Genomic DNA, 12611 nt, shown 5'->3' with positions numbered 1-12611 from the left:
TTTCTCTTACTAGTAATATTGTACCTGACTTTACAAATGGGGACCAAAGGGAGATCTTGCCAGATGTGTGATGCCATGGGTCTTTCTAGGCAGCACAGCTGCTCTTTGCCCCTAGGAGTTTAGCACCTGATAAATGTTGAGATATTGTAAGTGACAAGGGTTTGGAAGTCTGCAGAAGGTGGTCCAAAAAGGTTTGTGCTTTAAGTGTTCAGTGAGTACAGGAACCATGGAGGAAAACCATAGCTGCCAACTGATCTATTGCCTGACACATGAGCCTAATCAGTTCCAAGAAGTGAGTATTTCAAGAAATATGGTGTGCTGGCATGCAGCAGAGATGTTATTATAGTATGTCATTCTCTGTACTGATAGTTCCCACAGCACAGAGTGTTTCAAGGATTCTTCAATCTTAAATACACCAAAATCCAGAAATCCTTAGAAAATGATGACTGAATAAATTGGAGAACATTTTTTTTGATAAACAGCATCGGTTTTTGAAGCATTGTAGGAGTTTTTGACAAAAAAAAAAGTCTTTGTATGAAATTAATGTTGCTGTTTACTGCAGTGGTGTTTGCTGCAATAGTGTTGTGTACTGTTTGTACTATTGCAATGCTGAGAAATGGTGGTTAAAACTGGAGCCTGATGTACTGGGCAGCATATAAACATACATCCTGAAGAATTTTGAATTGAAGAGTAATACAACAGGCAAAAGTAAATTCAAAAGGAGTGTGAAGAACTGAGGAGACTGTATTAGACAACTTAGTAAGCTACGATGAATTTAGGGTGGACTTTAAGGGAGTGGGAATGGGGCTCCAACCCATCCTCAGTAGCACTGCTGAGCATGCTGTGTGCTCTGAGTCATTTGGCAGCTGATGAACACCTCCATAATTTGTATTATGGTTGCAGCAAGTCATGGAAATACACTGGTTACTTGAGTAAAGGGCTTACTATGAAAGTAAAAGTTTACATTTGTATTAATTGTGCAGTAAAACAGTGCATTCAGCACATGTCCAAGCAGATGGGGCCATAGTGGGATCTGCTTCTTGCCTGCGTGTTTCTTATCCAAGGACAAAAAAGCTACTGATATGCTGTGCTTGTTCAGCTTGTATTTTTGTGTGCAAGGAGATGAGTGATGCTGCAATAACCAGCCCTATAAAACACTCAGAAAGTAGTATATGAAGTTCCCTTAATGGTTCTGTTCAAGATAAGAATAGAAGCTCAGAGAAGGGAAATGTCAAATTCATGTTTGGGCCTCTTGGTTGGGAAGGGACCATTTTTTTTCTTTTACAGTATTTTTCTTGTATTTTTTCTTTTGTATTTTTCTTATTGTACAACTGGAACCAGTAGTGGCATAGTTTCCTCTTCTCCACGAATGGTTTGGCATAGCTTCACTTATTTCTTTATAATAAAAACAACCCAAACACATTGTAGTAATCAATAGGCTATTGTGAGTAGCTTTATGAACATTTAAATCCAGGTCAATTTTTATGGTCTTGATTGTCCTTTAAAATATTGTAATCTGTTTGGCATATTTGAGTCATTAGCACTTAAGCCCCATCTTGTAAGAGGCCTTACTGCTCCTAAGTTTTAGGTGTTTTATCACAATTTTAGGCACATTAAAGACATTTCATATTATTTAACATAATATTTTCGGTATCCAATAACCATTAATTCTTTAATTGGTTGCTTGGGGCTGTACTATATGGACCACACACAGTCACTTTACCCCAATATTGTACCATAACTTCCACTTGTGTTGTTTTTGGCTATTAAAGTGCTTATGTCTGGAGCTAATCAATTAGAAACAATTGGATGCTGGGCAGGGTCACAAGCCCGTGCCATATCACTCCTGTGCAGTTGATTCATTCCATCCTGCCTGAGGCAGGTACAGAATAAAATAATGACCGTTTTAAAAGAATGTGGTGGAAATGTGGTATGAATGTAATGCAAAGAAAACTTGAACATGAGAAGTTGTGGAAAAGAGGTAGCTGTTCCTGAGAAGAAATGGAAGTTAACTTTGGTTATAGGAGCCCTTTCCGATTCTTCACAGCATGTTAATAAGCACAGCGTGGTGTTTAGGTGGGCTCCAAACTGAACTCTGCCCTTACAAATGTGGAATGTCTCAAATTTGACAAAATTAGTTTGTCAAGGGCAGATTAGTTGCTATACTGCTAGGTAAGTTAGGTTTCCTAGGATAACCCAGGGAATTGTTTAGCCCTGGGTATGACTGAGCTGCCTGTTTGTTAAATCTGCTCTGTGACCAAGAGCAGTGACATAAATCACTCAGGAAGAGATCACTTATAGGTAAGCCTTGCCTGTGTTCTTTTCAAGTATAGAGCTGACTTTTTCTTGAATGTGCCAATATAAATGAAATTATTGGAACTGCATTATTCTAAAGCTAATGGTCATACAAGCAAATTGTCTGTATGTTTTTTCTTGAAAAAAAAAGTACTCCTCCATCAAACGGTAGCAGCAACATGGAATAATTCATTGTTTCTAAAGATTTAAATGATTACTCTATCCAAAGAAGTTACTGTATTCTACAGATTATGTGTATTTGTAAATGTCAGCTATATCCTTAGCCTTGCATTTATTGCTAAATATTGTGTAAAAGGCTCATTTTTTTTTTATTTACATTGTAGCAGGATAGCTATCAATACTACAGATTTTAGGAGATGGTTAAACTAATGAAGTAGAAGTATCCAAGTCCAGTTTTGCTGTTTTGAAGTGATGTCTTACATACATGTTGGTTCATATTTGTGATTGAAAAGGCAGAATGCTCAACCTAGTAATCACTCTTTCTTAATCCAGTGATAACATTTTATTACACCATTTTATTACATCAGCTAGATACTCTTATATTTGTTATTAAGTGTATGTAGGACTGTATATCTTTATATTCTTCCTAATGGATTACTGGCAGGAAGAAGTGATGGCTAGTAGATTTATATAGGCAAATGTATATCATCAAGAATTTTACACGTGGATTCATTTTAGATTTATTCTCTGGTTCGTTGTTTTCAAAACAGGAAACTTTCTTAGGTTCCTACAGTCCAAATCAAACCCTCTACAAGTCAGTACATTTTGCCTCCAAAGACCATGGGATTGATAATGTCTGCAGAGGGAATAACAGCAAAGACACCATGTCTGGATGTTTAAGAAGCATTAGCCCTGGGTTTCTATGGAAGGAAAAGTTTCCTAGGTCACATATCATTGCACAAGCTGTTGGTTGCTTCCATGATTTATGTTTCTGCAATCCCTGCCTGCATTATCATTTTTTTCTAACTATCTGTGATATTCTGGATATGAAGGATATAAATGCTGAAAACATTATTGTATTCACAGTAATTCTGCCATAACCAACCTGCCAAAAACTACCAACATAGTAAATGTCTTCAAGGCTGAGATTTGCAAGGCCAAAAATCTGATGTCCATTATATGACATAGTGGACTTGGAGAACATCTCTGTGGAAAACCTTTGGATTATTGTTTTACAGTTGCTGAATGTATTGCACACTGATATGCAGAAAATAGATGGTGAACTACATACAATACAATAGTGAGGATCCTTAAGACTCCAGTAACTTTGACAGAAATATCAGGATTAGATTTGCAGGTTCTGAGTTAAGTCTGAAGCAGTTTTCCATTTCTATAGGCAGGTTGCAATTCTGCACCCATCTGGAGTTTTGCCAACAGCCTCAAAAGACCTGTGGTTTTATTCTTAGTTTGAAGATTAAGATGCTGCTTCTAAAGACAAATAACTCATCTGAGACTCTGTAGAAATATTCTGACTTAAAATATTCATTGCTATTGACAAGGTTGCAACTCAGTGACAGCATTACCAGAAAACTTATGTTTAAGTTTCTGAACTTGCTTTAAATTTAGGACTGATAATGATTGCTCAGCCAGTGCTCATAGAATCTGAACTGCTATTACCCTCAATTTACAATCCAAAAGAATTGAATTACCTAAAAAATAGCTGTGTGTGCCTTGTGACTTGAGACACAAACTATGTATGAATACTTAGTTTTTAATACGTGCTCATAAATTAAAGTCAGCTATGGGAGATGACCAAGAGTACAGATGTCCTCAATGAAGGCATCCTTTTACTATCTCATTTATTTGCTACTATGATAATTTCTGATGAAGTTACCTAAAAGTTGGACAGAGATTCTCAAATCAGTTGTGCATAGAGCTGCAAATTGCTGTTTCCCAAACCAGATATCCAAGAGTCTGGCATGCTTAGAGAAGCCTCAAGTGTAAGAATAATCTCTAACAGCTGCCAGTGGCTTCTAATTTCTCTTGAAAGAGTAGTCAAGAAATGAGGGAATAGCTCTAGGATGATCTTTGATTTTAGAAGATTCTTGAACACTTAGTCACTGATAATTACTCATTGAGGTCTGCTTGGTGCAGCTGGATCTTTCATATTCCTTACCAAATTTGGGGCACAAACAGCACTGAGATGGCAGTTTTGCACAGTACACGAAATTCCATTCCTGCCTTTGCATCACAGAAAATATTGATTGTGGTACTATTAAAGCCCTTTTACTATTAATCCAGACTTCAAAATTTAGCCATCCAAAATAATGATTTTTGCTTCAAAAGAATATACATTTAAAAATCTGAGTCCTTTTAATTTGCTTTTACTTCTAGAACCTGTAGGGTTCGCATATTTATCTGCAGTTTTGGGGTTTGAAGGTTTTCTTTAAACATTTCTCTGTACTCATCTGAATCCCCAGGAGCTATGATGTGGCTTGCCATGAAGTAGTGAAATATAGTAATTTCAGTGATAGTGGGAGCAGATTATAATTGTGCTTCTCCAAACTTGTTTGTGTTGTAAGGGTATGCAAGAAGTCATGGGCATGAGTTATATCATACTGTGTAAATGTTGTACTTTACTGTCCAGTGAGTGTGTCAAGGTTTTGTACAGTTGACAATACTGGTGATAGTCTTGTGGCTGTGAACAGTCCAACACAGTCACTCTTGAACAATCCCAGTGTAATTTTTATTAGGCAAAATCTCTGTAAAGCAGAGAGAGTTCGTGCATGATGAAAGAATGGGTTTGTTTTTGAAGTACAGTTTGTTAGTGAGCACAGCATTCCAGAAAGGACATCAGATATAGCCATGGCAACTCTGGAGAGACTACTAAGACCCACACAGGAACTGTAAAACACTGCAGTTCTGATATGTCCCATGCACTCACTTTATTGTCAGTGATAGACAATAATTCCTTTAGGTTTTGAGAGCATGCATATAACTTTCTTTCCTATAAGGGAGAACTTGTTATTAGATGAAGTTATAGACCATCAAGTGCTCTGGAATTTAAGGGCCAGATTTTCAAAATGTCCTCTCTCCAACCTGTAGGAGGAAGGATGGTTCTATGAGCTCCTTTTTTGATGATCATCAGCTGTGCAAGGATGCTAAATCAATGCAGATAGAGCAGCATTTTCAGAAGGGTTTGTGTTTTGATGACTTTCAGTAAGACTTGAGACATGTTAAACACAAACACTGTTAAGTACTCAGCTGCATTTGTAGGTGCTTAGCTGGATTTTTCAAAAGTAACAAGATAAATTTCAATTAATCTAATGGAAACCAGGCATTAGGTGCCTTAGGCACTTCCAAAAGACTGGCTAAGTATTTCTCATCATATTTAGCTAGTTAAACCAAAACTTCCACCCTTATAATTCTTTTGAAAGAATAGGTTCCTGGTGTGTGAATTCTAGTCCTTGAGTGTGTGTATATATTTGATAATATCTGAGAAGTGCAAGTACAAGCATCACATGTTTATAAAGGGAGGGCAGTTTTTGAGAACTTGGCCTAATAAATCCCTTCCAGACAGCACATTACATAAAGTGTTTAGCAACAATGTTATTTCTGTTTCTAATTTTGTATTTATTAGATTTAACATCATTATGGAGAGAAAATGAAAACAGTATTCTCAGTCTGTTTTGAGAAATGTGGTTTCCAAGAATTGTCAGTTTGTCATGCTCCTGGATGCACTAGAAACACAGTGAATGCAAGTCAGCTCAACTAAATTGTGAAACAATATTAAAACTACAGTTATGATTGCAGTTACTAGACTGTTGTTCTATGCTAACTGTTGTCATTTGTGTCATGGTGGGAGGTCCCAACTGGTTAATGAGGCTGATTTGTAGCATTAAGTAAGTGGAACATTTGTTTATATGTAGAATCATGTATTTCTGTACTTATGTAATGTTGGGTTTTTTCTGTCATCAGGTGCTTTGCCAAAAATTGAAGCTGCTTAAAATTTATAGGATACAGTCTCCTGTTAGTGCATGCAGGCAGAACAGGGTAACATTTGCAGTGTGTATACGTGGAAGGACCTGCAGAGGCTCACTGTGCAGCAGATGAAGGTGTAAAGAGGAGAGCTTTAGCTGCCTGATCTCCTGCCCTTTAGAATCATAGAAGTAAGATGACATGGAGACACCTGCACTGTCACAGAATGCAAAGAATAAGGAATTGTGTTTTCTCAAGCTTTATTTGGCAATAAGTATTTCCTGGCCTGCACCTTGCTGAAGCTCTGAGAAGATTGCAGAAACTGGCTTTATTCCCAGCTGGCTGATTCAGTGAGAGATTAACCAGCTCCAAAATATCCCCCCTTTTGTTGCAATTTCCCAGCTTGTATACGTGGCTGCTCCAGGCCATCTACTGGGATGGAGAAATGTGAAAGTACTGGTTCTGATAAATTCAGATTTACCTCTTCTGATGGGAATTTTCCTTGCTATCTGAGCTACTGCAGCATTTGTTGGTGTAGCAGTGGTGTGGAAGCACAAGCTCAGTGCTCTCTGTAGCTGTATAGCCATTGAAATATGCTAAGATATGATTTCACTTCCTCTCCCAAGAGTCTGCTCTTATTAGATGTTTTCACGGTCTCCCTACTTATTCAGTGTTTTGTTTTCTTGAGTCTCCAAATACTTTAAACTGTTCCCTGGTTGACTAACATGGATGTTGGCTGACCAACCCAGTAGCATAGTAGTGTCTTGAGTATTGTCTGCTTGGTAGTTGATGTTCTAGTTGGAAACTACCAGGTACATTCAACATAATACAGATTCTTTCAGATGATCTCATCACCATTTTGATTGAAAGAGATGAGGGAATACATCTGTCACTGGAGAGATGGGCTGAGTGTGCTGTTTGCTGTGTAGGGGGGTTTGCTAAAGCCACTAACTGATAAGACTGCTTGAACAGGCTCTGGTTTTTTTCCCCTGATTTTTTAATTTTATTTATATGACCACGAGGTGCTTTATGTGACTAACAGTTATGTTTCCTCTAGACTGGTGATTCTCAGGTAGGTCTTTTCATAGAAAACCAGCTGAGACCCTGGCAGCAGTTAACAGTGCTCATTGAATGGTAGGAAATACTGTGAAAGGAAGATGTAAAACAAAGCAAAGAGTATCATCCTTTCACTGTAAGAATTCCCGGTTTGCCCTCACTTATGTACTATATATAGTTCAGATCCCTATATGAATGTGGTGAAAAGGCTGGGCAGGAATCAGCTGGTAACTTGTTTCTTTCAACATAAAAAACTGCCATTATATAAAACTACTAGAAGGGAGATTGAAAACAGTGCAAGGTGGTTGTCCTCCATGTAATATTTAGCACTCCTTGCCAGGGTTCTTTAGTAGAAGGTTACAGAGATTTCAGGGGAGACAGGATGAGTACTGGGAAAAAGAAAAGTGAGTCCACAAGAGTATTCCAGAGAAGTATTGTGCATTCTGTTTTCTGGACATGCTTTTTGTGTGTCCAGTTACTGGTTGCTGTTGGAAGCTGATAGTTCTTGGTCTGAACCAGTTCAGCTCTTATGTCATTTTGGTGTTCCTTGGAGCTACACTTGAGGATCATTGAACTAGAACCAATCCTAGACCTACTGTCACTTATGACTCATTTAAATAACTAATGAAGAAATAAATGCTCTAAACTCCAGGATTATCTGGAACTTGCTCCAAACCTGCATAGGTGCCTACATTCTGAGCTTCTTCGTGTTTACCTGGAATATCTTTTATTGTTATGTTGTTTGTATGAGAAAATTTAATAACATTTTTAAGATGTGTCTGGTACTGGTACATTTTCAAATTTTAGAGTTTTAGAATGATTTTTTTAAAGTATGCAAGGAAATTTAGGTTTCATTGCTGGAATAGCTTCCTATTTTTAAACAAACACTAGTATTTCCTTGAGTAAGATAAATAGAGAAATGGCTTGTGATATTTCACTAAATATGGCTTGGCTTAAATTCCCCTTTCATTATGTGATCAGTCCTTCTGTAAAATACAAATATTCCAGGCGTTTTCCCTGAATGAGAGAGCACTTGCCTTCACCCCACGGTGAAACTGCACACCCAAATGCTTTTCCCGTTTCCTCTTCCTCTCTCTTTCAGTTAAATTTGGAACACAATAGCTTGGTTAAAACTATAAGGAAAACCTCCAGAACACTATCTTAATGTATGGGGGTTTACCATACATCTGTTTATCTCCTGCTAAGAGGAAACTAGGAATGTATTTTTAATGCCAGGAGCTGGGCTTAAAATGCCATTACTTATCTGGTGGGAATAGATTTGAAAATTAGTAAGCAATTAGATCAGTAGGCAAATACATTTTACTGAGTGCTCTAAGTCTCATGGGCCTTTCAAATATCCTGTTAGCATCACCTGTTCTTAACAGGCAGCCTTTTAAAGCTTTTCCCTTAGCAGTGTGACTATGAAAGGGAAAAATTACTTTATATTTTTAGTTTTTATTTATGAGTTAATTTTAATTAAAAAACCCCCAAGTTTCCTGGTTTCTCCAAGGGAAACAGATATACTGGGAACACTAAGCTTTTCTTGGAGAAAATTTCTTCCTGTAGATAACCATCTTGAGAAAGGCCTTAGCTGGGATAACAGAACGTGTGGGTCTTGTTCTGATCTTTTGAACTTGCTTGAATTATGTCCTTAGCAAACACCAATGATGTATTTGTTTATAAGTGATTGTTTTTCTTGCTGAATTTAGACCTCTATGAGCCATCTGTCATATGTCACATAGACACCACTATTTAGAAATGGGGGAAATGCAGGAATTCTAGACTTTTTTTTTTTTTTACTGTTTCAAATGTTAAGGCCAGTCCTTGAGAACACTGAGAAAAAGACCTTATCCTGTTCAACAGTAGTATGGGAGTGTCCCATCATTCATTGTCTGCCAAAAGTTAACTTTGAATCCATGGCAATGTGAGAACTTGTACTCCAGGCACTACAAAACCTCAGTTCTGAAGAAGATGCAGGCTGGGGAGCTCTGTGGACTTCATTAAGTTGCTGTGCCACAAGTGAGACCTTATTTTGTAGGATTCAGGCTTTCTACTTCAACAGTACAACATCCTACACTTAAGTGAAGTCTGCAGGCACTTTGCCTGAGACGTCAGTGGGAGTTTTTCTGGAGTAAGACCTGCCCATAGCAAGCTAACTGAGGCTGAATTTTATTAGTGCTAACTAGTTGGTTATCCTATTTCCTGTTATGTGGTGTGAATCATTCCATCTCTTCTTCATATAACTGCTATGGACAGATGGCATTTGAAGCTGTGTCTGCAGCTGTTTTCTAGAAAATTGGCTGTATTTGTCTCTCTGGAAAAAAACCCCAAACAATAATAAAGATGATTTGCCTGTTGCTTATAAAGCTTGCAATAGTTGAAGTGATTTCCATTTTTTTTACATGTTTCTTTTTTATTGTGTGTCACTGAAGACCATTTTATCAGGTGTTCCAGTCCATCCCTGTTGGCAGGAATTTCTCTGAACTGCTGCAGAGGGAAACATCAAAACTGGTCCTTGGAGCATGTACACTATTTTTCAGGGGAACTGAAGCAGAACGTGGAAATCCATTTTTTAAAAATCAATGTCACTATTTTGTCAGAATTATTATATTCAAAAGATACCTTTCAACCTTTTAGGGGGTTGCACTCTCGGCTGCATGGTGCAGTTCTGAGGACGAGAGCAGGGGGAAACACAAGCACACCACCAATAAGGAAGACAGAGTTGATTTCTTCATGTAGCATTTTGTCTGTGCATATGAAAATTGACATCATGGTGTTGGAATGTTGACTGTGTTTTGCAGTTTGCTAGCTGCACTTACTGGAAAGCATGTGTTTCAAAGGGAGTTTTCAATTTTTATAAGTCTTTGCTTCCATAATAGCCCAGTCTTATTTTGAATATAGACTTCAGCTATGAATAAAATTTAACTCATGATGTAAGATTCCTCTGGCACGACTGGGAAGGAATTATGGAATTGTTAACCAGTAATGTGCATGTTTGGATCAGAATTGTCAAAACCAACCTGTAGGTTCCACTATTACCACTCAGGATGGTCTTACTCTGTTCAAGAATGCCTTACTGTGAGAGTAAGGATACTCAGTTCTGAGATTCTCTCAAGAAAAGCTGCCACGAGCATGTGGAAAGCTTAGTTGACTGCACAAAACCACCCCTTTGTGGGAAATTTTCACTAACATGCTTTTTTAGCTCCAGATGAGTCTGTGAAAGAAGAGAGCTGAGGAGTGAAGAAAACAGTCTAGCAGCAATGAAGAAGTGGCACTAGCCCTTCAGCTAGAGAGTAATCATCCAGATAAAATTGGCAAAATTCAATTACATTATCTTTCAGTAATGGACTGGCCTCTGTCTTCGACCTTCATAATCCAATTAATTTTCCCAGACTTTCAGTGTTATATACTCTGTAGAAAGTTGGCAACCCAAGTTTCCCATGTCATCAACTCTATCCAGTCTCCTGAGAAAGAGTTTTCTAGTACAACATCCTTGCACCTGCTAGTTCTTTCTCAGCTCTTCTCGAAACCAGATTGTTCTGAACACCTTCATGAAATTCCTGCATGTTACTGAAACAATTTACTGATTTTAATAATGTGATTCCCCAGCTGATTGGAAACAGATCCAGTTCCATTAGCCTGTGCTTGTGATGGAGGACCCTATTCTTTTGATATTTTCAGTGTCTAAGATGGATGGGTTTGAAAGAGTTGGACATCTGTATTATTGTGAGAAATTACATCTGCATCTTCAAGTACCTAGTACCTGTCAGAGTATATGCTTTTGCAGAGAAAAGTTAGCACATTGTTTCACCAGGAGCATTTAACAAGCCTAGAAAAATACAACTCCCCCTTTTTGGTGGTGGTGTGCAGTGCTGAAAGTCTCAATTCATTGCTGAAGTTTTAAACTTCGTTCCTGTGTGCATGCTGTATGGCAATATGTGTGTAGCAGAGGTGATTGCACTACCAAACTCTCTGGCAAACTTAGATTGTCTTTAGTTAAGTTTCAGTTTGAATTAAGTGTTAGATGGCTGCAGGTTCCTGATGGACCCTTCCTACATATAAGTTACAGGGCTGCTGCATAAAACAATGATTTACTCTGGCATTATGTTTAGTTGAGATATTAGACACAATCAGAGCTTTTTGCACAGCTAAATGAGAACATGGGGCGAGAAAAATGAGGAATGATGCTTCATGTTGAAGCATCTGTGTTGAAGGCTGATGTATTTTACTAGGTTGAATACCTGCTTGAACAGGGGCTTGCAGTGGCATGATTGGTCTCGTAAAATACAGACCTACTTGCCTGATCTATTTTTTGTGTTGGAATTGATTCTTTTAATAAAGTAGCTTAGAAGAAAATCCTGTTCAGAGTTGTATAACTCACTTTAGATAGGTCAGAAATAATATATGGACCACTTGAGTTGAAATAAAATTTAGATTTGTGGGGACATGCTTGATTCTAATGGATCTTGCTTTCAGAAACTGTTATAACTCTCTGGAGGCATTTGCACTGAAACTCGCCAAGTTCTGTTCACTGATACTTGTTAAGTTCTGTTCAGCTTTTAGAATGCTGGTGTAGCTCATCTACACCCCTTTTTCTCTCTGGAGGGCTTTCCTGGCAGCCAGTGCAGTTTGTGTGGGCTGTTAGTACCAGAGGATCTGTGCTGTAGTAGTGATTTCCCCCTCTGTGGATTGCAGGAGGGTTGATGTGGTACCCAGCTCTTCCCAAGGCTCTGGAGCTGCAAAGGCCTCTCAGTGGGATCAGTCCTGGCTGTTACAGTCCTGGCACATAAGAGCTCACATTTTTTAGAGATGTGTAGACTGAATCACAAGGCTCTCACCTGTTAGTTTCCTATATCTTAATGATGTTTACTTTTTTGATTTACCAACTGTGAAAAATTTAATGATTATTCTTAATATTTCATCATAACATTTCCATATAACCAGCTATATTTACATCTCAAATGTGCAGTTATTAATTATCATAATAGCAACCTATGACTTTTATTGGTTATTTCTAGAATCTGATTTCAAGTATAGCAAGATCTGTGCAAGCTTTGTTGTTAGGGATGAAATTTAAACTTTATTGGGATTGAATGTTTAATAGTATAATTTGCTGCACATGTTGCAAATACAAGCTTCTATGAATAGATCCTCTGTAAAAAAAAAAAAGGCAAAAAAAAGGCATTTGATAAGTTATGTATGGACTTAAATCCAATATGTTGTTATCTTTAACTAAAGGAAAGTATAAGAAGAGATTTACAAAGAAGGGTTTATTCTATTAACTTAAATTTCTTTAAAACCTTTCTCAAGTGAAATTGAAT

The 12611-nt window shown here is 37.7% G+C and overlaps 1 protein-coding gene across 1 annotated transcript in view; it reads left to right on the top strand.

Moving 5' to 3' along the window:
* Positions 1-12611, top strand: part of ADAMTSL3 (ADAMTS like 3) — a 179355-nt gene that overhangs the window by 8034 nt on the left and 158710 nt on the right. The gene's annotated exons all lie outside the window — the stretch shown is intronic.

The sequence above is a fragment of the Manacus vitellinus genome, unplaced genomic scaffold (assembly GCF_001715985.3).
Source record: "Manacus vitellinus isolate BGI_N305 unplaced genomic scaffold, ASM171598v3 scaffold_16_pilon, whole genome shotgun sequence".
NCBI lineage: Eukaryota > Metazoa > Chordata > Aves > Passeriformes > Pipridae > Manacus > Manacus vitellinus.
The sequence above is the reverse complement of the archived record's forward strand: the minus strand, read 5'-3'. Positions and strand labels throughout refer to the sequence as shown.